At 42.9% G+C, this 25,631-nt stretch overlaps 1 protein-coding gene across 2 annotated transcripts in view; it reads left to right on the forward strand.

Annotated features, from left to right (window-relative positions):
• Positions 1-25,631, forward strand: part of htr2cl1 (5-hydroxytryptamine (serotonin) receptor 2C, G protein-coupled-like 1) — a 135,671-nt gene that overhangs the window by 49,871 nt on the left and 60,169 nt on the right. The window contains exon 1 of one of the 2 annotated variants that reach the window (XM_058067124.2): positions 16,797-17,153. The exons of the other annotated variant lie outside the window; for it this stretch is intronic. The gene's annotated coding sequence lies outside the window, so the exon portion shown is untranslated. Of the gene's footprint in view, positions 1-16,796; positions 17,154-25,631 lie in introns of those variants that run through there. 2 annotated transcript variants of the gene reach the window in all.

Consider the following 25,631-nt stretch of genomic DNA (forward strand, 5'->3'; position numbering starts at 1 on the left):
GACTCAAAGGCAAGACAGAGGAGGAGCGCAGTGGGATGGGGTGAAGAAGAGTTCGGTAAGTGATGGAGGTGATGCGAGAGGCAGCCAGAGAAAGTGGAGAGAGCAGGCAGAGGATGAATCAGGTTGGATCGAAAAGTAAAAAAAAAAACATGTCTGACAAACACAAGCAAGGTTAAAAAACTGTCAGGTGTAAGAATGAGCCCTGGAGCTCTGTTTTCTTTTTTACTGCACCTAACCACGGCGGGACTTGTCTGCTGGGTCAAACTAACTAATTCAAGTAAAAGGAATGCAATAAAAGTATCTCACAGACGTGAGTACACCACTCAGTATTTTATGATATGTTCTCAAGGGACAATACAATAGGAATGAAACTATTCAGTACTTTAAAGTAGTCGGTCTACAGCTTGTATAGATTTACTATCAACTGTCTATTATTGTTTATTTAGACAATATCTGTATTCATGTTCTAATGAGGATATTTTTATTGCAAAAACAAAACAGGCAACATGCCAAAAACAACATCAGCAAACTCCCACAGAGTCAGGACACATGGACACGTTCACTGACACTGGGAAATTACAAAATTACAAAATTATGAGGTGTCATTAATGTTACATTGATGAGACGTGACTTTAATGTCATACTGCATGGGGTCAGCCATGGCATGCCTGACATCAGTGAAAAAAATTGGTCTCCTCCCATTTCGTGTGGAAGTGGTATGTTCTTGCCTTCTTAATTTGTCTATTTTCCCATTTCGTTTTGAAACACTTTCCTCAGTTAAAATGGAGAGGCTAACTAGTTAGCTAACTAGTTAGTTAACTAGTGTGCTAGACGCTGTGCTCGCAGCGTCCGTCTTTTATGTCCCTGCAGTGGTACTGTAGCCTGCAGGGCTATTCTGTGTAAACAAATAATGGGAATAGAGAGGTGACTATAGGGGTGTTATTTCATATCTCCAGGGCTCTAATACTGTTATTTAGCAAGTCATAAACAGGTTTTCTACGAAAATATAGACTCCTACTTCATGGAAATTCACTTATAGCGGTTAGGTCTGGAACCAATTAATCACGATTAATGATACAACTGTAAAGTGTTTTTTTGGGAGTTAATTTAGGTGGAAAAACCGACTTCCATCAAAGCTCCCAGTCTAGGATGGGACTAGGACAAGCAGGTCTTTTTCTCAGACCAAGATGGCAGTACCTCGCTATGGACCAATGACGCTAAAGCCACTATGTCTCGCTTAACGTCTTGTCTCTCGTCTCCATGCACCCTCGCTGTCAACCTGTCTGTCTCGCTCCTCGCGTCTGTCACTCATCCGGCAGGAAGGTGAGTCAAGATCAGAACCTGACAGTCTGCAGGGGGAGTTCAGTTCTTTCTTTCATTCCCCTAAATTGAGATTGTCAAGATCAGTAGTGTTCAAGGGATTGGTTAAGGAACCACAGTAGACCGTGAGAGAATTCAATTCAGTGTGCTTTTTTTTTTCGAGTGGACTTGAATACTTCTTCGCCTTGCACTGTCGTTTAAGGTGCACTCTTTATTTCCAGCAGTTGGAAAGCTTTGAAATAAGACGCCCTGAAGACAACACAAAGAATCCTTCATGTCTAACTCTTTTACCGTTCATGACATTGCTCTCTCTTCACTTGCTTTGTTGTGGAGGATTCCCAGTCCGGCCTGTGCCTTAAAGCTTGTTCTCTGCAGCTTTTCATCCATCCATCCATCCGTCTGTCTGCTGCCTCGCCTTCCCATTTGATATTCGTGTCATTCATTTGCTTTCCGCAGGGTCAGCAACATTTCACTTTGTCCTGCATGCCTTTGTCTCACCCGGTGGTCTCCCGCTGTCCTTCTTTGTCCCGCCTTTCATCCCTTGCTGTGCACCCTTGGGACAAATATCTCTGTGCTAATCCGTGATGTGAGGCAGCTGATTGTGCACAAAATGAAAACACGGTAATCTTGGTGCCATTCTGTCGCTCATGTTTGAATGTCATTTTAAGTGTACCTAATCAAGTGTCTTGCGGTCAAAACTGTTTTTGCTCCCGACTCGTGTGCCCTCATCAACAATGAATGCAGGATTATTGCATCTGAAGCGTTCATTTGGAAGACATGTTTTTTTTTTTTCGCTAAGCTTGTCATGCGGTGATGGTATGTTGTTAGCAGGAGGCGGGGCCATGTTGTGTTGTCGCGGTGTCACTCCACTGGCGGAGCCCTTTGGTCATGCTTTTCACTCATATGTCATCACTTTATGTAGCCTCACTGTAGCTTAATGAGACATGGTTGACATAGGAGGATGAATATGTAATAATCCTGTCGCAATCTGTCGGAATATTTGATCACATCTCCAGAAGATATGGTGGACAAAGGAGGGCATGTGACTAGAATGGACATCCATTTTTTTTTAGCTGTTTAGGCATAGATCCATGATACTTTTACTCTTCATGGAGTAAAAACTTCACAAAATACATTAGCACCTTGAGACCTTTGGTACTTTGGTCTTATGCTAAAATCCATACATTCAATGCATTTTTCGTTCAAATAAGAAGTGAAGAAATGCTCTACAGTACATATAAATTTTACAGCATTTTGGCTTCATCTGCTCAATATTTAACCAAGAGTCACGCTGGAAGCATCCCTTGTACATACTGTATATGCTACACTACATGGAGTAGCACTCTCATGGCTAATTACGCCGAAATGAGGATACGTCCTTAAGGCAAGTACGATGTGAACGTCTCTCCTCGGATTTGAGATCAACAATTACAATAAAAGTGTGCTTTTATAAAGGGGGTGCTGGAGCCTATGCCAACTGTCTTTGGGCGAGAGGCGGGGTACACCCTGGACCAGCCAATCACAGGGCACATATAGACAAACAACCATTCACAGTAGTCGGTCTATAGCTTGTATAGATTTACTATCAACTGTCTATTATTGTTTATTTAGACAATATCTGTATTCATGTTCTAATGAGAATATTTTTATTGCAAAAACAAAACAGGCGATGTGCCAAAACAACATCAGCAAACTCCCACAGAGTCAGGACACATGGACACGTTCACTGACACTGGGAAATTACAAAATTACAAAACTATGAGGTGTCAGTAATGTTACATTGATGAGACATGACTTTAATGTCATACTGCATGGGGTCAGCCATGGCATGTATGACATCAGTGAAAAAAAATGGTCTCCTCCCATTTCGTGTGGAAGTGGTATCCCAACTGTCTTTGGGCGAGAGGCGGGGTACACCCTGGACTGGTCGCCAGCCAATCACAGGGCACATATAGACAAACAACCATTCACACTCACATTCATACCCATGGACAATTTGGAGTTGCCAATTAACCTAGCATGTTTTTGGAATGTGGGAGGAAACCGGAGTACCCGGAGAAAACCCACACATGCACAGAGAGAACATGCAAACTCCACGCAGAATTGAACCCTGGTCTTTGAGCTGTGAGGTCTGCGCGCTAACCACTCAACCGCCGTGCCGCCACCACTGTATCATCTTCGCCTTAAAATTCTCAGCAGCTCATATCCCGTCTTGGATCTTTACCATGTTGGGAAAAAAACCCATGCAGCCCAGTTTCCCAAGGGAGGGGAGCATGTTGAGCTCCCCCAAAGTTGGCAGTACTCGTGCAGCCCCATATTGTGATGCTACCACTATGCTTTGTTATTTTCCAATACAACAATTGTTGTCATTTTGGGTGGATGGTAAATCTATACTCAATTACAAGCTGTACAACTGTCATGGTTGCTCATTGAGTCGGCTAATTGCACTACAGGCACTTTAGATCCTCGTCTTCCAGCTCAGTTTGAGACAATTCCAAGTTGTTTGTGCAGTGCTCATGTTATTTAACTTACAGACTGGGGATTGCGCAACTGCTTTCTTTTCTGAGCTCAATGTTTTGGGCCTCAGAAGCAGCCAAAAAGTGTTTTTTTTTATATGAATGGAGATTACTCACAGTGAAAAGTAGGCCAGTCGCTTCTGGTCAAAGATTTTGTCTGGCAAGCTGACCCTGGCAGCTTCTTGTGTAACGCAAGCATGCAGCATCATCTGTATTTTTGTGGTCTGACGTCCACCCGCTCACACTGCTGGTGGATCAGTGTTACTTTATTGCGTGTACGTGAGAGATAGCGGGTGGCGTTTGGGTTGGAGGTAAAATGAAACCAAGTTGATTTGGAGGTTTTGCCAATGTCACAGCAGGGTATTGTTTAATCCACTCAGATTGGAGACACGGCAGCGAACAGCGAACACACTCTTTCTCTCTCGACCTCTCTGATGGCTTAGAACAAGACAGTGTAATCGGTCTTTATATTCATATCTTTGATTAATACTAATTGCATTTATTCAGCACCTTCTCAAGCTAAATCTATGAATGTCAAATGTGACAATGTCATCTTCCTGCGGCCCAGCTGATGCAGTTTCCGATCTCACATGGATTGCCCGAGAGTCTCATATGAGTCAGATTTGTTTGAACACTTCCATTCGAACCATCTTGCCTCCAACCTTGAGAGTGACTCACTTCACACCAGAGGCTTTTTTTATGTCTAGTCATCCTTGGGTTTTACCCAACTTACTAGAAAGTATTTTAGACAATAGTGCCAGAATGTTCTACGTAACAACAACGTGGACGCCGGACTGGCTGTTTTTCTGCTTTTAGGGGTGCAGTGTCCAAAATTATTCAGAAATAAAATATTCTTTACATAACATGCTGAGCACCCTCGGCCATCTCTGTGTGGAGTTTGCATGTTCTCCCCGTGCATGCGTGGGTTTTCTCCGGGTTCTCCGGTTTCCTCCCACATTCCGAAAACATGCTAGGTTAACTGGCGACTCCAAATTGTTCATAGGTATGAATGTGAGTGTGAATGGTTGTTTGTCTATATGTGCCCTGTGATTGGCTGGCGACCAGTCCAGGGGGTACCCCGCCTCTCGCCCAAAGACAGCTGGGATAGGCTCCAGCACCCCCGCGACCCTTGTGAGGAAAAAGCGGTAGAAAATGAATGAATGAATGAATGAATAACATGCTGAGATGTCACCGTCTCTACAGTAAATACCAGGGGTGTCCAAAGCCAGCCTGAAGACCATTTGCAGCATCTCCTACATGTAGAGTTGTACATCCGGCATCCATGGGAACTGGGCCTAATATTCCAATTCTCCTGGGATTGTTAATTTTTTTTTAAATTGGAGAAATAGCCGTGAAAATCAATGAAAAAGAAGCCAATGAGCACCAATGAAAACGATGCAGCTTCCTTAAAGGAAAACCGGTCATATAAGGGCAACTCTTGCGACACAATGATGAAGGAGGGTGCATGACCAACATTGAAGACCTCCAGATTCATGGTGTAGTGCCCTGTCTTTCACACGCTACATCTTCCTTTAAGCAGTCAGAATCAGGGAATCAGTCAAACAATATACCAATGTAACTGAGGGTATCAAGATCATTGTTAATAAAGGACAGGAGCCACGGCTTCAAGATGCAAGTTTATTCATGTACGCATCGTGTTTCCTGTAGCAAAAACTCAAAGAGACCTTCTCAACCCACACAGCACACCTTCTGCCTTCAAAATAATCCTAGTTACGTGTGCACATCAAATAAGGGTGTAATAGCGTACACTGACATTGAAGCAGCCAAGTATACAAAGTGCTAATATGGTAGATCAAGACTCAAACAAACCTTTTACAAGTTATTTGATATTCTGCACCCAGACTTGTGCATGTTCAAGTGCCTGCAGCATCACACACTCACTAACGCTATTGTGAAAGTGTACTACTGTGAAAATTGATCTGTCACAATTTCATAGAGAAGTTGACAAAAAGTTAATATCATAAAAAATATATATATATTGGGGAAGTTCAGACATTTCATCCCAAAAACCCTTCAGTTTGTGGCATCATTTAAACCATGAAAACTTTTATGAGCCTGCCTCTTAATAGCATTGGGATCAATAATAGTTAGGAACTGGAATTCAAATGAGGAATTGGAATTGGAATCAGAATCATTGAAATTCAAACAACGGCCAACCCTACCCATGTGGTCATTGATCGCAGTTAATTGGTTCAAGACCCGGCTATGATAAATGGATTTCTGCAAAGTAGGATATCATATTTCTATTCATTCATTCATTCATTCAGTTTCTACCGCTTTTCCTCACGAGGGCCGCGGGGGTGCCGGAGCCTATCCCAGCTGTCTTCGGGCAAGAGGCAGGGTACACCCTGGACTGGTCGCCAGCCAATCACAGGGCACATATAGACAAACAACCATTCACACTCACATTCATACCTATGGGCAATTTGGAGTCGCCAGTTAACCTAGCATGTTTTTGGAATGTGGGAGGAAACCGGAGTACCCGGAGAAAACCCACGCATGCACGGGGAGAACATGCAAACTCCACACAGACATGGCCGAGGGTGGTCCATATTTCTATATCAAATATATTTGTAATCATAGCATAGAAAACCAGTTTATTACCTTCTAGATATGTTAGAGTCCTTTAGACTTGAACTAATACCCCTATACTCATCTTTACGCTCATATTACCCAATATAGCAGACATCAATCCATCCATCCATTTTCCTCCGCTTATCTGGGTCTAGGTCGAGGGTGCCCTGACTCTCAGGGAGGCAGCCGGAAGCATCCGGACTAGATGCCCGAGCCACCTCAACTGGCTCGTCTCGATGTGAAGGAGCAGTGGCTCTACTCTGAGTCAAGCCGCCTTACTGAAGAAACTCATTTTGATGGCGGCAATCTTGTTCTTTTGGTCCCGTCCCAAAGCTCATGACAGTAGGTGAGGGTGGGAACATAGATCGACCGGTGAATTGAGAGCTTTTCCTTCCGGCTCAGCTCTCTTTTCACCACTACGGTCCGGTATAGCCTTCATTGAAGAGGTTTGGACACCCCTGATGTAACTCAGCCCACTATGAGACCCGATTGCATTTTCTAATGATCTGGATGGATGAGTGGTCACATACAAAATGTCGGACCATTGTGAGATTCCCATTACTGACAGCAGGTATCACTTGGAGATTTAGCCGATATGACTGTCTATAATTTCTATTTTAATTGTTTCAATCCTAGCAAAGCAATCCCGACAACCACGTCTCTTTTATCAGCTTGTATTTTCAAGCTGATGAATGCAAACTGCATAGCCTTGAATGCAGCCTCTTACCAACCGAGGGCGTTCAATAGAACAATCACATCGCTCTCACATGATGATTCGTTAAAAAGAAAGTGAATACCTTTCAAGCAAGAGCCAAGATGATAATGGCTGCCGACGTTGATAACCTTGTGCAAAAGGAGGCGAGTCACCGTCACATTCAGCATTGGAGCCGCCTTGCAGACTAAAGCACATGCAAACAAAACATCCAGCGATGAGGATCCTGAAGGCGCCATTATGAAGTGACTCATAGGTCAAAGCCAAGAGGCCAACAAGAGCTTCTTTGAATCTCTAGATATGGCGACATTGTCAGACGTAATCCTTCACTTAGTGTGGAATGAAGTGCTTAATGATGGCTTTTATAACACTCTCTGGCATGGGAAGACAATTTAAGCTCATGGCCAGTCCAGGCAGATGGCAAATGCGTTGCAGAGTCATTAGTTACTGATCAGCACCTGGAGATAAACTCTTCTACTGAACAAGCACATGAATTCTTCTTTGGATATTTCTTGAATCAGAATAAAGAATGCAGCCTCCTCAGAGTGGCTTTTGACCACTTGGATGGAAGCCACCACTTATAGGATTATATTGTGCTTGACACTATCAACATGTGGCGCACACTGTCACTACAAGACTTTGTGGACATAAAATGGACTAAGAAGTGGCTCGCACTCTTTTTGAGCCCATAGCACCTCTGACGGATAAGTGGGATTGCAGGCCAACCTCGGCAAATCCTTGCTATTAAAGCCTGAATTAGTTGTACTGATTGGGGTGGCCGCTGTCAATGAACAGTTACATTATTTCTCATAGTCAATGGATGTTTACAGACTATGATATTATAGACCATTAAAGACTATTGGTCAGTGGTGTATACTAAAGGTCTACACGGAGCGGCTGGCCCCACTCCTCGGCTAACGGGGTGGGGCGGGCTGAAGAAATCTCAAGAACACGGCCACGGCTATGGAAAACTCATTCATTCATTCATTTTCTACCGCTTTTTCCTCACGAGGGTCGCGGGGGTGCTGGAGCCTATCCCAGCTGTCTTTGGGCAAGAGGCGGGGTACACCCTGGACTGGTCGCCAGCCAATCACAGGGCACATATAGACAAACAACCATTCACACTCACATTCATACCTATGGACAATTTGGAGTCGCCAATTAACCTAGCATGTTTTTGGAATGTGGGAGGAAACCGGAGTAGCCGGAGAAAACTCACGCATGCACGGGGAGAACATGCAAACTGGCTCTTATCTTGTTTTCTTGTTTCAGTTACTGTGGTGGAAAAAGTGAACCAACATAGTAGTATGACATATCAGGACTCAATCCTCAAACTCATCCACGATAACATACATTATAAAATAAAGAAGCCAATTCTACAAAAGTGGCATTCTTGCAGCATTTTTCAAATGTGTAAAAGAGCACATCATATCCCCAAGCATGCTATAAGGCATGAGCAAAAATAAAGTCAAAAGATAAACAACAGAATAACATGTCAAATGTAGTTATTTTTAGACAGGGACCAAAAAAAACCGACTTGCTGAATCGCTTTATTTGATGGGAACAACATAATATATAATACTATATATCAATAAAAAGCCGTCACGGCGGTCTAGTGGTTAGCGTGCAGACCTCGCAGCTAGGAGGACCAGGGTTCAATTCCACCCTCTGCCATCTCTGTGTGGAGTTTGCATGTTCTCCCCGTGCATGCGTGGGTTTTCTCCTGGTACTCCGGTTTCCTCCCACATTCCAAAAACATGCTAGGTTAATTGGCGACTCCAAATTGTCCATAGGTATGAATGTGAGTGTGAATGGTTGTTTGTCTATATGTGCCCTGTGATTGGCTGGCGACCAGTCCGGGGTGTACCCCGCCTCTCTCGCCCGAAGACAGCTGGGATAAGCAGTAAAGGAAAAGCGGTAGAAAATGAATGAATGAATGAATAAAAAGCCTTTGATCCAATTATGGTAATGCTAATGGTGTGATTTGATTTGAACATGCATCAGGTTACAATTGAATGCATCACATAATCAATTTGCAGTTCCACAAGGAGTAGGAAGAAGCAAAGCTTATTAATAAGAAATGAATAAGAAATGAATAAATACTGCAATCAAAAGTGGTAAAAATACATAGGTGGAATGAAAATGATGTTTTAGCTCGGTCAACATTTTCATAATGAAACTGTAATAACAATATTTCAGCGCAGACAAAATTTTATCGGCAGCCCAGGCCCCTGTGCCCTGAAGCAGCCATTTCTCTCGATTGTCAAATCGGATCTGTTTGTATCGGTTTATTATTCACAACCCTACACAACATGCAAGGGATATCTTAAAAAAAAAACTTACCAAATGTAGCTGCTATCATAAATAGGGTTGAATTTGGCTTTCTTGTCTCCCCACTATCCTCATTGGCCTAGGAAGGTTTTCTCAGCATCCCTAGAGAGAAAGCTTTTTTGTCTCTTCAAGGGCACACTGGCCAACTTTGAAAATAAATGTTATATTCATTTTAGATAAAAGAAAACACACTATTTCCAAAATTGATTTCCATTTACGCCACTGTAGTAGGTTAGAAAACTAAATTAAAAGAATGTGTGTTATTTCATTTTGTTATTGCATCTGAATGTAATTTTTTTTTAAGGAATTGTTGTTAGAAACACATAGAATTTGAATGTGATGCAAATCAAACTCTGACCTTCTGATCTTTGGGCTTGAACCACTTTCATTGTCACACATTCACACGCCTACTAGGTTTTAACACGACTCAGTAACACTTTAAATTATGCTATGCTTGGATGACATTGAATGCATCATTTTTCTGTTTCTGAAAATTCCAGAAGTTATGAACAAAATTAATTCAGTGAAAGGTTACATTTTGTCCATTACTTTCTTGCAGAGTAGAGTTAGAATTTTATGCACGAATAGGCTAAATATGTAATAAAATCATGTTCTAATGGTTTGGTCAATTCCATAATACCTCTTTTTGTTAGAGTTTACCTTGTAGTCACCTCATAGGTTCACACAATCACAATTTTAAGAACGGGAATTTTTGAATTCAAATGATTCCCAACCCTGGAGGTGGGGACAGCAGTCTTAATCGGGAGAGAGTGTGGTCTCCAGCCACCTCCAACACTTCCACCGAGGGAAAAAACCGAGGCGTTACCAAGCTAACTGCAATATATGGTTTCTCAGGGTGTCATAAATCTGTCCTTGGGCCTACTCCCGACTGGGCATGCCCGAAACACCTTACCAGGGTGACGTCCAATAGGCACCCCGATGAAATCAATTCACTTCCATATAACGTTCCACTGAGTCCACAGATGAGAGGACGAGCTGGTGAGCTATAAGCCTGGACCATAATTCTGCCTGGTCTCAAACTGAGGTCAACAAAATGAGAGTTGGTAGCACTAGCCATCGAGCTAAAAGCCCTGACTTTCAACTTGATGTCCAGTGCGAATCTTAAGGCATCGGGGTTTGAGGTTAACCAACTTACTTTCGTACAGCTGCACCATCTGGCATCCATTACTCATTCGTGAATCGACAGCTTTGCCTTCTGGGTAAGCTCTCTCTTCAGGGTGCGACACTGCACCGATTCGCACCTGCTGCTCCAGCCTTCCCTCACCTGTGAACAAGATCGAGAGATACTTGAACGCTTCTAGACGTTATTCCCAACCGGAACTCGGCTGTTTTCCAGCTGAGGACCACAGTCTCAGATTTGGAGATGCTCAGTCTCATCCCAGAAGATTCATACTGAGCTGTGAACCGCCCCAGTAAACACTGAAGGTCAGAGTCTAATGAAGTCATGGAGACCACATCATCCCCAGGTCCCCAAACTGGACGCCTTCAACGTCTTGGCTGCGGCCTAAAATTTCTGTCCATAAAAATGATGAACAGATTTGGTGACTGTGAACAGGCAAACCAGGCTCCTATTCCTAACTCCTGGAGGACCTCCCACAGGACACCGCAAGGGACAGGGTTGAATGCCTTTTCCAAGTCCACAAGGCACATCTGGACGACTTGGGCAAATTCCCCTGCACCCTCCAGTACCATTGCAGAGTCGTTGGCCCAGTGTTCCACGTCTAGGAAAGGTTGGACTCACGGTCGTACTCTTCCCGTACTCGACTCCCGTCTTCCACGCAATGTTTAACAGTCGTGTCAACCAAGGCACCCCCTGTGTTTTGCTTCTCTAATTTTAGAACTTGCACCTCACCTCCTCTAATGTACCGAAGACATTCTGCGGTTTCCAATGATCCGTTCCGCAGACTCTATCCTGTGCTGGGAATTCTGTGGAAGTCTGTTCCTACATCAACACAAAGAACATGCCTGTGGTGATGTATGCACCCGGCATCATCAAATAAATCATATACTGGATTCGCGTGGGTTGAAATTGGAAAAAAAAGGATTCCTCTTGAGTGTGCAACAAAAAGATGCTATCAAAAAGCTGTAAGTATAAACTCGTCTATCAGAGTCCAGCAACAACAATCAGTCCAAATGAATTAGTCATGCGAAAAAGGGTCCAATTGTAATTCCTCACACAGTTTCATTACGCTTTCACTCAGCCATGCCGCCTCTCATAGATCACTGATTCCAAATGTGGCCTGTCTCTCTTTTCTAAAAATACGCATGACACCCGGATCGGTACTAGGAAGATTAAATATGAGAAAGAAAAAAATTATGGACCCTGTCTACTGCTTCGTCAACTGCAGACATAACGTAAATGCTTTATTCATAGCCAGGTCGTTTATTTACCGAACCGAAACCAGGAAGAAGACAGAAGACAGGGCAGTTATGGAATGACGCAGTCATTGAACAGTATTACATTTTATTACAAGTACATTTTCCATCTTTAATAATGACTTTCCATGAATGAGAAAGTGGGAAAGGAGAGCAGCATACGTCTGCATTGGCAGTAGTGATGAGTTAATTGTAAACAGTGCGGCGAATGCAGCAAAACCAGATCAAAAACCACAACAAACTGGCTGAACCGTTCGGGTGGCAACACCCTCAACTTGAATGGTTCCGGGGTGATTTATTGTATGATTTTATTGACTTTAGTTGAACTTTATTCTACTATTTAACAACAACAACACTCAGACAGGCTACACGGTGTGCAAGTGGTTAGTGCGCAGGCCACACAGCTAGGAGACCTGAGTTCGATTCCATCAATTTAGCCATCAAACATTCTGGTTCTCTAATTATTGTGGGAATCTGTTGTCGTCGAGTTAGTCCTCCCGGCAGCGCCATCGTCATCGCATCAATTTTGCCATCAAACATGCCGGGTTTCCTCTCATCATTGTCAGAGTCTGTCGTTTGTCTTTTGTTAACCCTCCTAGAATGCTAGCAAGCACTCAATTCACTTTACTTGGCTTTCACAGAAGAGATAAAAGCGGTGTTGTTGGACAGCCCCGGAGGTGTGGTGCATGTTAAGATACCTGCTGTGTGTATTATGTGTTGATCTCTGATTGGTTTATCTCTGGCAGTGTAGTATTACATCCCTGTGTCAGCAGAAAATGGTCTCCACTCACTCAAGTGGTGAAACAACAATTTGACAGATTTTGGAACACACATAAGGCGTACCACATTAATCGGAACATACTGTATATGGTAATACTGCTAAACCAAGGGTCTCAAACTCAATTTACCTGGGGGCCACTGGGGCTAGGGTCTGGGCAAGGCTGGTCCGCATCAGGTTTAAAAAAAAAAAAAAAACGCATTTTTTAAAAACAGAAAAATATACAAACTTTTTCAGTGCTTTGGTTCCGATTTTCTACAATAAATCATTCCACTGTTCTCAAATATCTTAATTTTTATTTTTCTGCACAAAATAAGATGAAAAATAAACAAATCAAGAATAAAGAAAATGAATCAATCAGTAATACATAAATATAATAATAATAATAAAACAGCAAATAATAAAAACTTAAGAAACCACATATAGTTGGTGGGTAGACAAATTATTTTTTCAGATTAAAATGAACAAAGCATTATTAGAGCCCTGTAGACATGACAAAACACGACTATAGTCACATTTATACTCTTTTTATTTACAACATATTGTGCAACTGCAGGGTCTTGAGACACATGCTAACTCGCAAACTAGAGAGCTAGCGACCTAAACGGTAGCCTCCAAGTTGTTTCCTTTTAAAAAAGCCAAAAACTTACCACTTCCACACGGATAGGGAGGATAACTATTAACAGTTATTTAACCTTTAACATGAACATTAATCAAACGTAATAATTTTTTCTGGGTACATGATACCATACAGCATCCATATCAAACTTGCGCGGGCCGCACTAACATTACACTTTCATATCAAGGCGGGGGCCTCAAACTAGTGTCCTGCGGGCCACATTTGGCCCGTGGGCCGCATGTTTGAGACCGCCGTGCTAAACTATTGCCATTATTGAAATGATATTTACTTGTTGGAATAGTACACTGCACAGTCTGGCCAACAGTTTAAACACAGCGTGGTTCAAAGGATGCAGTAGGGAGCCCTCAGGCTTTGTTTCTCTGTGTAAACGTCTTCACTGAAACTGGCCGCAGATGTTTAAGGCACCCATAGGCTCGGTCTTCGGAGACGGATGAAATATTTGGCTGCAGGACTGTTAGGATGGCCAACCCATGTTGGTGTTGTGACTGACACTTCATGAATACGAATGAGCTGAATTCCCTCACGTCCCAAAAGGTGGATTGGACCACAGCTACGTGGTGGCGGTGCGGTCTCCACCGTACATCTGCTGTATCATTCTCTTTGAACTAATATGGAGAACATGCATGCAATGTTCCATGTGCTCTGCAGTTGTATTGCTGCATGTGTGGAATCGTCAATGAAGACCATTCTGGTGCTAAAGCTCCAAAATCCTTCGGAGCATTTAAAATCCACATCAATCACTCTCGCCCCAAGTGAGTGCATGTGTCACAGTTGGTCTGATGTTGCATCAGATACTCCTGCTCGTGCACCCCAAAGATGACAGAACTCTGCAGTGCGGGAGGAAGGCTTGGTAAAGTCAAGCCCCAAATACATGATTGCTGGAGAAGCATTTCACTTGACTGAAGGGCATTGACTAAATGAAGTGCATTGACTCAAGTAAAGTGCATTGCACTTAAATTGAAAGTGTTGCTTTTCCCATTCCTCCGCATGGCTTTGCTGATCTTTGCTTTGATGTTAACATAGTGTCTCACTTGAGTTCCCTTATGATTGTAAACATCTACTACACTTAAAGAGCAGAAAACCAGACCCACATTTTCATAGGCCGGGAAAAATTGATGGTGATAAAATGGCATTCCCGTCTCGTGGCACAAGATGAGCTATCGGGCTGTAAGCGATGGACGATGTGCAGCCATGCATTGACTAAGAAAGGTTGGAGGTCTTCATGGGAGTGCTGCTGGGATTTAGAGGTAGGGATGTAAGGAATTACACGACTACAGCAAATGTAGTAAGAAGATGAGATGGATGAAGGCATGAGAGCAGATGACTGTTGAGACGCATGATGGAGTAGATGGAGAAATGATGGGGAAGCATATATGATAAGTGACGGACAATGAGATGAATGGATGGAATGCAGAGATGATGGAGAGTATATCATGAGACATGGGGAAATGAGATGATGGTGGATGAGGTGCAGGAAATCAAAATGATTGATGAGTTGCAAGCAAAGTTGGACAATGAGATGAATGATGAGGCACATGATGAGGTTGATGGAGCGTTAGATGGGATGAATGATGACTGACAATGATAAAGTGATGGTGCTGAGGCATATGAGATGGTGAGAGAAATATATGATGAGAGTGATGAGGATGGTTGGGTTAAATCAGGCTATAAATATGAAATATTGAATGTTTTGTACCGTCAAACAACATGACCACCTTGAGCTCTTTATGACAATACTTCTTCTATGGTTCTCCTATGACTTGTACTAATTAACTCTAAACATTAAATGCATCAAATTGATGCATTTTCGGCCTTTGCAATGATGTTGAGAACTGCTTAAATCCAACCTAGTGTCCTTCTCCCATTATGGGATTAAGCCAACCTCTGTGAGCATTATTTCTAAAATAATCCTTCTGCTTTTGTAATCGCTGCTTTTAAATGCATGGGATGAAATTCCACTGTTATGTGCGGCTGGTGAATGATGTGATATATCAAGCCCGGCTGCAAAATACGTGCGTGCATATACGGTTTAATTAAACAAAACTGTACGCAGGTGGTCTGTGGTCCGTGAGGAAATCAAAGTGAGCAAAGACGAGGGTCAAACGGGGTTGCTGCAATGATTTAGACACACCTGATACAGAGCCGCTGCACGGGGGGGGGGGGTTGCATCATTTCAGATGTCTGACACATTAGTGGAAAATCATTGTCCTTGTCACTGAAGTTCATAATGAGTGTAAGGGAGAAGCCTGACATACTGATAGTGTCGGGATTTCCTTCCGCTAATGCTGTTTACATAAATGGTGTCAGACACCTTCATATTCTGTTAAATCTCCCCCCGACCCTGATTGAAATTAAATTCTCAGCAGGTTGGACTGTGATTAAATCATCTTTTAGGAGTAGTACAAATATCTCTTACAGATGGGCCCTTGCATGGAAATCGGTGTAAAGAGTCTTGAGGTGACATGTACAAGTCAAAATGTTGGTGTCTTGTGACCTTTTTTTTTTACATGCATTAGGGGAGTAAAGTTATTGCTCAAGGCTGAAAATGGGCCAAACCGTGGAGACGGTCAGTCAGTGGGCACCTGAGAGCGCTATTAAAATAACAACAAACTGTGTCCTTGGTGTCAATATTTAGCGCACTGCCCTGAAACTGACCAGATCTGCACACACATCGGCCGGCCGGTGGTCGAGTGGTTAGCGCACAGACCTCACAGCTAGGAGACTAGGGTTCAATTCCTCCCTCGGCCATCTCTGTGTGGAGTTTGCATGTTCTCCTTGTGCATGCGTGGGTTTCCTCCCACATTCCAAAAACATGCTACGTTAATTGGCGACTCCAAATTGTCCATAGGTATGAATGTGAGTGTGAATGGTTGTTTGTCTATATGTGCCCTGTGATTGGCTGTCGACCAGTCCTGGGTGTACCCCGCCTCTCGCCCGAAGACAGCTGGGATAGGCTACAGCACCCCCCGTGACCCTCGTGAGGAAAAAGCGGTAGAAAATGAATGAATGAATGAACCACAGCTCACCTACGTATGTGCAGCACTCATGTATACTTGGCTGTAAACAATTATTTTACTTTTCATGTTGCTATAATTTAAGCAATAATGACTGTGTCTATTCGTTTTTGGTGAAATTTGAGCTTAAAGTACAAGCTATACAAGCTGTACAAGGACTACTCTAAAGTGTACTGTAATAATATCACTGAAATATGAGGGGTGTATTACTCGGTGGTGTTCCCATGTTTGCTGTGAGTCCCATTGAGCTGAAATCATTTATGCAGCCTCTCAGCACTTACACGCTCCACGCAAGCGGCGAACACGTGTACCGAATACCTGTATGAATAAACAGTCGGGAATGAGTTGATATTCCCGCTTGCTGTGGTCCCCCTCCGTTTTTTTTTCCCCTCCTCCCTAGCAAATTATTATTTACATTTCACTGGGACCTCTCTCCCTCATCATCATCATCATCATCCTCTTCCCTGCTCCAACTGGAGAGCATCACATCGTGATGCCATTTTAATAGAAACACACAGCAGACCTTCTAGTGGAGAAGAGGGTCTTTTGTCACCGCCCCCCTCCTGTTTCGTTTTTTTTTTTTTTTTTTTTTTTAAACCAGTCTTGGTGCAGGACTGCTTGCTTGACGCACCTGCAGCTTAGTCTGAACCCACAGAGAACCACTGGCACATTGTCCAGCTTTTGGCATCCTTTTGGAAGCTTCAAGTTCTTCAAGAAGAAGGATCACTTTCTCCCCCCACAAAAATGAGGACCTACTGGAACCGCGGTTGAAACCAGGAGGATGGAATTGAACTAAAAAGAAGAAGGACAATTAAAAAGTGTAACGAGGAGCCATTAGAGGTCTGAGCAGGTGAGACAATCCAATCGTTTATGTGTTTTTTGTGAAATAATACGCAGGAGAAATACTCTTTGACTGGCGGACGCTTGGAGGTCGAGTCCGGGTTTTGGAGTTAATATCGGAAAGGAAAGGCATCACATTTTGGCTGCACTGGATGCTGAATGCGTGGGTGTGGACATGTTTTTTTTTTTTTGGTGAAACTTTAGTTGGCCGCGTACGCATGGCAATCGCTGCAAGGCAAAAGTGTGCATTAACTTTGCTTTTTTTTTTGCACACAAAAAAAATATCCAAAACGCAAACCTAAACGCATTCCATTGTGATTTATCTCCACAGTTTCCTCGAGTGCGAATGCGAATTCATTAAAATATTTGTAATTAAATACGTGCAGCGTTCCAGTGGTGGTCGCAATCCGGGTGGAAGGATGTAGGGAGGAGGAGGAGGAGGAGGAGGGCGTGGCCGTGTTAATGCTGCGCCTCATCCCCCCGTGCGTGGGCGGGACTTTAGTGCGCAAATTTCTGCACCAAACTGGGAATTGAACGATCCGAGGAAGAAGGCTGTGCGGGTTCCCCCCCCCCCCCCCCCATTTCCTGTGTTCAGTTAGTTGGTGCATGCCATCACATCTCAGGTCCATAAACCAAAACACAGACCCCCCCCCCCCCACAATCTTGATTCATACACTTTTCCCAAATGTGCAGGTGCTTCCAAATGAAGTGTAACATGAGGTGCTATGAGAATGAGGTCATGCTGCTTGAGGTTTCTGTTGTGGGGTGAAAAAAAGATGCAAAACCAAAACTGTTCAGCATTTTGATGAGCATCACTGTCTTTGTGTGAGTGTTTGGACCTTATTAGAAGGTGTAAGCGTCCCCAATGAAGTGGCTGTTGGCTGCATTCCGCTCTCCAGGAAGTCACTAAGAAGTGTGATCCAAAAAGCCTCCTTTTGTTTATTGTTTTTTTTTGTCACAGAATTGAAATTGTTCCATAATTCTCATTTGAATGCACACCGTCTCTTTGTCTCAGGCTCTTCGCTGGCATCTCTTTCCTCTCTACTTCTTCTTCGCTCAATTAAACCTGGCTGGCTTTTATAAAATTATTGGAGGCCCATCAGAATTGGGTTTGTGGTTTTCGACTCGCTCCCTCTTTTTTTTTTTTTTTTTTAGGCTTGTAAAGGGTGGGAGTTTGATCTCAATGTGATCAATTGGGGATGTTGCCCTCTCCATCCTATTAGCTGGTGGTCCATCTTCACTGTACCGGCTCTGCTTGGCTGACTATGACATCCATCACCTTCACATAGTCACTCATGGTGAAGCTTCACTCCCTTTTTAGGAATAGGTTCTTTGATAGTTCAACACCTATGAAGAGGACATGCTATATAGAGAAGAATACCAGAATATATTTGCATCATGGAATGATAACGGTCAGGGATGAGAATGACAGTACAAAGCTGGAATGCAATTCTTTCAGTCTATCACTACTATGTTGAGTGACGTGTACAATTTTTGCATTTGTAATTTAAAAAAAAACTGTTCAGAGTTTGCAGACATAGAGTTTTTATTTCCAATCTGAGGATGTATCACGTTACATACCCTCAGGTCTGCAAACAAAGGTGATTGCCTGGGGTGGCTATAACTATAATTACTCAAATGGTCTTCATTTCTGCGTATAAAACTACAGGGTGTAAGAAAACAAATCACCCTTTAGCAGCTGATGTGTTTTTTCTTTGCAGATTAAACCAATTGAAATGACGATGGCAGCCAGACTAAACTTTTGAAGGAAGGAAATTTGTGTTAAAGCACACAAATAGCAAGGGAATTGTTTCACGATGGATGTGATTCCAGCAGAACGGACACGAGTTTGAAAACAGGCGGAGACAAAAACATATAATAATGTTTGTGAATAGTATTACATTTCAAAATTGAACAAATTATAACAAACACCTAGTTTACAATTATTTAAAGTGTGAATATGTTTTTGTGACACCTTGTACATTTCAACTGAGCCCCTCTCCCTTCCCATGCAATGGACTATTCCATGTTACGTAGGGCTGTCCAATATTATTGGCCACTGATAATTATCGCCCTGATATCAGGTTATATCTGCATCGGTATCTTCCTTTCAATGAAAGCCAATGTGGTACAAACATACAAAATAGCAATTTTGATGAAATTGTAGCATAACGTAGTTAGTACTGTGCCACTCAAAATGCACTACCAACAAATAATGCAGAATAACCAACAACTGTGTGAGGTCTAAACTTATTAGACATTTACAACTACAGTACAGCAAAGCACACTGGGAAACAGGAAGTCCAGTTGTAAAATCCACATACGTAGACGCCGCATCCAGCACAGAGTGTACATACATCAATATTGCCACCATACTGGATGTGGCAAGGCTGCGCTGTAATGAATCAAAGTAAATGTACATAATTTCATGAAGTGAAGTGGGTATGGACGTCAATGACCTGAGTTTTACGTTTCTAGCATCACTACCTGCGACAACGTATGCTGTGACGTCACACACGCCACCTGTGTTTGCATCAGAAACAACATGGATGCCGCCAGAACTGTGTTGGTTGTTGCTATTTTTGCTTGCCTGTATTTGCTAAACCAAATATAGCTTCACTTTAAAGAGCCGAGGCCTAGAAACACTTTAAGGTCCTGTTATATTTGCGGAAGTGACAGCATTACAGAGGATGATTCTGATTGGATAGAATTGTAGGAATTACTGCCGCCTACAAGTTTGGTTGGTTTATGACTTTGGTTCCCAGTGTGGATGCATTACTTGATGTTCTTATTAATTACAGTAAAATCGTTGAGAAGATTCACTTGTTAGGTAATAGTAATTTTGAAAGTGATTTTAAGGACTTTATTGAGCTCCGAAATTACGAGAATTTCCTCATATTCACACAAGCTGGTAGAGGATAAACAGTAAGATTTACATTTGTTTTATAGGGGGGTGTATAAACATAGCAACAAATTTCAAAAGAGTTATGTTGAGGTGAGAAAAAAAGCTTTTTGTCAGTGGGGTACGAGGATGTGGAAGGCCCCAATGACTTTGGGCCCCCAAATGTCTAAATACACCCCTACATGTTAATGTCAGTTAAAGTCCCAGTTGTCAAAAACTAGCCTTTTATCTTTAGCTTCATTGCTGTTATAGGTTAGTAAGACGTTATGAAAAATAAAGCACTTTTGGGTAACTGGACAAGATTTTGTGTGTGTTGTGTCCAAATTGTGACGGTAACTGGACTAAATCCCTGAAGTGAGATTGGGTGTTTTGTAGTGTTTTTGAACTGTGTGAGAAATTTCAAGTCCATCTGATGAATGGGAGGCGGCACGGTGGTCGAGTGGTTAGCGCGCAGACCTCACAGCTAGGAGGTTCGATTCCACCCTCGGCCATCTCTGTGTGGAGTTTGCATGTTCTCCCCGTGCATGCGTGGGTTTTCTCCGGGTACTCCGGTTTCCTCCCACATTCCAAAAACATGCTAGGTTAATTCGCGACTCCAAATTGTCCATAGGTATGAATGTGAGTGTGAATGGTTGTTTGTCTATATGTGCCCTGTGGTTGGCTGGCGACCAGTCCAGGTTGTACCCCGCCTCTCGCCCGAAGACAGCTGGGATAGGCTCCAGCACCCCTCGCGACCCTTGCGAGGAAAAGTGGGAGAAAATGAATGAATGAATGAATGATGAATGGGGTCAAAAACTGGGGTTAAATGATGTATATAACAGAAAAATAGTAGCACAATTAAAACAGAAGGGGTACATGTTTTGTAGAAGAGTTATCCTACACAAATAAATAATTCATTCATTCATTCAATTAACCTAGCATGTTTTTGGAATGTGGGAGGAAACCGGAGTACCCGGAGAAAACCCACGCATGCACGGGGAGAACATGCAAACTCCACACATAGATGGCCGAGGGTGGAATTGAACCCTGGTCTCCTAACTGTGAGGTCTGCGTGATAACCACTCGACCGCCGTGCTGCCCCAAATAAATAATATGAGGAGGATATACAATATGTACATATATTCAATGTTAGAATCAAATTTTAGACATCACATGCCATTGTCTGACACATTCCTCCCGACTCCAAAGTGCACGGCCAGGTTGCTCCCCCCCTGAGCGGATCACATTTGGACCAGCCGCCTCGTTCTTGCCCCAAGCTGAGACCTTGGCAGATTAGAGAGGCAAGCGTTCATGTGCAACAGCGAGGCCCACCTGTGACCTGTCAGCGGTGGGGCGGTGGGAGGTTAGAAAGGAGGCGGATGAGGGCCTTAAGTCTCAATTGGTTGCAGCCTGGCAGCAGGCGAAGCTCATTTATCACTCCGGGGGGGGGGCCTCTCACACCCGCACATGAAAACATTGAGGCATCTTCACTTGGATGATGTCTTTGTATTAATGGGATTGTGCCACTGTGTGTGAGCGGTGTGCTATAAAATTGGTATTCGCCACCAGGGCTGGCTCTATAGCCAACGCCATTAAAAAGCACTCAGCTTGATTCAAAGTTATTCCATGTGTGCTGCTTGAAGGTGCGTTCATTCACTTCCTGCTGTGAATGCATCCACCCAATTTTAATTAAATCCACCATTGTCCCGTGCCGCCAAATGCGAACAAAGTCGAATTTTTATAGGTTGTGATCATCCTTGTTCTTTAAACATTGATAGTCTGACATCAGAGAATTCCTTTTGGGAGACGCAAAGAGTGCTTTGGAAGGAAAGCCCATTATACTTCTCGAGTGAAAATGAGGTTACGGAACAAAAGTGACGGCTAGCTGAATGGCTTTGCTGCTGTAGGATTCTGTTAAACGTGAGTCTGGAAGTGGATTTTTGGGCTCCACGTGGAGATTTAGGAACAGAAAAGATGTTATCTGCTGGCATGCAGTCCCTGCAGTTGAAATAAATCACTCAAAGATGGAACTTTGGATGCAAGTGCTTTCTGTACGCCATGCTGGAGTGGACTTCACTCACTCACTCATATTGCTCTTGATAGGACGCAGATTCTGCAGCTAAACACCGTGAGTGTGTGCAGGAAGTTCTCTTATTGCTTTAGTTGTGTTTCCCAGTCTCAGGAACGTCTTGTCCTGCTACTCCAACTTGGGGATCAAATGATTCCACACTGTTCCAGAGGTAAGATAAGCATCTCTGGTGATGTTATGTCCATTCCAGAAGTCTGGAGTAACGTCATGTGTGATGCCTGCCCCATTCAAGGAGTTTACCCTAGAAGGAGCTTCCTGTCTCGTTTCATTGATTTCCCATTTTGTCATGCGGCCAGATTGGCACCTGGAGGAGATTTCCCTCACATCTGATCCTCCATTTTGGGCCTCCTTTCCCTCCATCCCTTCTCCGAATGAAGAAAGCATTCTTGTTTGTTTTTTAATTAGGATTCTTGGATAGATTCTTTATCAATGGCCAACACAGATGTGTATGTTAACTAATATTGTAAGTAAAAATGGAAGTCTTCTATTTCTTATTTCAGCCTTTAGTTCTCCACAGTGCACATCAGAAAGAGAAGGTTGATGGTGCATGGTTGTAGTCTTTACTGCAGATGTTGCCCCTCCACCACCTGGAGGGGTTGTATGCCTTGAAAATCCTGTGGTACAGAATGAGGAAGACAATCCACAATGACTTGACGTATATTCACCCTCAGGATTTATTCTTCTCTTAGAACAATAACAACACTTCCGGTCTCATAAGATGACTACACCAACAGTTGGCTATTTGTTTCCAGCATTATTGGTTAAACAAACATTTGAACAGCTAAACATTTGTGATGTTAAGACGTTGTCTTTACATGTCAATCTAGTGACAATTTCCACAGCCAATGTATACATTTCACATATCTTTAGTACAATACTATCAGTAACACATTTCACATATTGCAGTTAGCCTGCTTAATGCTATTCACCATACATTAAGGACTGTTAGCATTAGCTGTTAGCCATTTCACATGTGCTCAAATGCTCTACAAAACATTTATAACAAACCACTTTGCAGTCAGCTGTTTACTTTAGCAACTTTCTACACTCTTTACAGTCGTTTGCATAAATTATTTCTACTTTATACTAACCTGTGGCACAGAATGAGGAAGACAATCCACGATGACTTGACGTATATTCACCCACAGGATTTATTCTTCCTCTGTCGTTTTGTTACCTACTCTATACCACCGTCGCTGCTAGCACCCCCTAGTGGACCTTGCGGTATTACACCAACACAAACATAAAAAATAGTAGGGTGTCTTTTCTTTCTTTTACAACTGAATTTTATATGTATGACATGAACTATTACTACTCTTACATGCTCTAACCATATTTATACATTTTAAACTGTTATTTTAAAGCCATGTTACCTTATCTTTTATGTACCTTACACAGATACCTTGCAAAGAGGAAGAGGCCGGAAAGCAGCCACATTTAGCTGAAGTGGCCTCATAAAAGGTTAAAGTGGCAACATCTCTGTGGGAAACCGAGCTCAATATCTCCAGTCTTGTAGCGCTGTCGTTTGCTGTCATGAAGCCACACTCTCCCCCGGCTGGCCACTAAAGTCATTATCCCAATTGTTCCACGCTCCTCGATGACGGCCGTGGCACACTGTTGTGACCTAAATCCGACAGATGCTAAATAAAAATAGCTCAAAAAGAGTCCAGCTCAGCTCTGCATCAGCTACGGTATATAAGCCCAGTGACATCACAGCGCATTCAGGTAACCTATCCTGTCAGTCGACTACGGCTGTGTATTCAAACCGAATACACATCAATGCTATCTACGCTGTAGACTTACTTTAAGAGGGCATGGATTTAACTGGTTCTGTTCCAAATAGATTACTGCCATTGCACACTTATCAGACATGACGATCACCATATCTTGTCTCATTTTTGATTGTGTATTGTAACCACTCCAGTTAGTCCCTTCCTTCCAACCTCGTAGCCAAGCTGGTGATGATTGAGGGTGCTGAGGGTCATCGCTGCACACTCACCGATTGGTGTATGTTTGGTATGACATCTGGGTATTCACGGCACATTTTATTTTATCAGTGCTTCTCGGTGTGAACGCACATAGACACTCAAAATGCTACGTGAAAGTATGGAAGTGCATAAATTGAGCCCATGACTTGATTATACTGTGAAAAAAACCCTCCAAACGTTGTAACTTGGCTGTTGGAAATGGATTGAAATGGATTTTCTCCGGGTACTCTGGTTTCCTCCCACATTCCAAAAACATGCTAGGTTCATTGGCCACTCCAAATTGTCCATAGGTATGAATGTGAGTGTGAATGGTTGTTTGTCTATATGTGCCCTGTGATTGGCTGGCGACCAGTCCACTGTGTACCCCGCCTCACGTCCGAAGACAGCTGGGATAGGCTCCAGCACCCCCGCGACCCTTGTGAGGAGAAGCGGTAGAAAATGAATGAATGAATATTCCAAATGCTCAAATCTATTTAGCTAAGTGTGCTAACTGGAAGGCCATCATTGGAGAAGAGAGGCTGTTATTGCCAAAATTCATTGTGTACACAATGCAACTAATAATAATATGGATTGCATGCCAAAGTGGGATCTTATGGAGTCAATTAAAAACATCAGTAGGTTACCTACAGCCACATCAATGTCTCTTGCCATGGTGCTGATTAGAGATCCTGATGGTTATGTGCTTTGTAGGGACAAAAATAGTATATTTTTTGCCAAAAAGACGAAACCAGGAGATGTCTAGTGGGATACTTTTCAACTATCCAGTGAAAAATTCATCACCGTTGTCTTGTTGCAAATGTGACTAATTTGTGTGAAGTCACAGTTATTGCACACATGTTGCGTTAAAATACATATCCTTCACATGCCGTCTTTGAAAAAAGCCACAATTGGCACTCTCTCCCGTCACAACGTTTCATTTGTGTTCGGCGGCGCATCACCAGAGAGGCGAGACGTAAAGTGTGAATCACATCCAATGGTGTGCCTTTTTCCATGTCGCAGTCATACACACCTCGGTAGTCGCAACATGCTCCCCCTGCGGGATTAGAAGTGGCGGCAGATAGAAAGAAAGACTGATAAAAAGGGATGACAGCAGATAAGAAGGGTGGGACGGAGATGCATCTTGTGCGTTGGGGTAAAGGTGAAAGTCAGGGAATAAATAAATCTGATGATGTAATGTTATCAAGGGCCAAGAGGGCAAGCTTATGAAGGAGGTGCAGCTATAAATAGATGAAGGACAAGGCTTTGTATGTGACGGGTTAAGAGGGTCGCTAATGATGGGCTGGACATGTGCGTACGTTACATCTACATGATGCGGTGGAATGAGAAAACGTTCGGGCATCCACATATAAAGATCACTAATTGAGCTCCAATATCTTCATGCACATAAATAAAGTAGGATAAAGAGGGTCAGGATTAACTTGGTAGGTGACAAATGCTACTACATGAACCTCTTTCAGATCAGAGTGAGACTGAAATAAAATATTTCCTGGTTGATGTTTGACAGGATGCAAAACTATTCAACATGTAAGA

Source organism: Doryrhamphus excisus, linkage group LG2, assembly GCF_037039965.1.
Source record: "Doryrhamphus excisus strain RoL-2023G ecotype Guam linkage group LG2, RoL_Dexc_Guam_v1.1, whole genome shotgun sequence".
NCBI lineage: Eukaryota > Metazoa > Chordata > Actinopteri > Syngnathiformes > Syngnathidae > Doryrhamphus > Doryrhamphus excisus.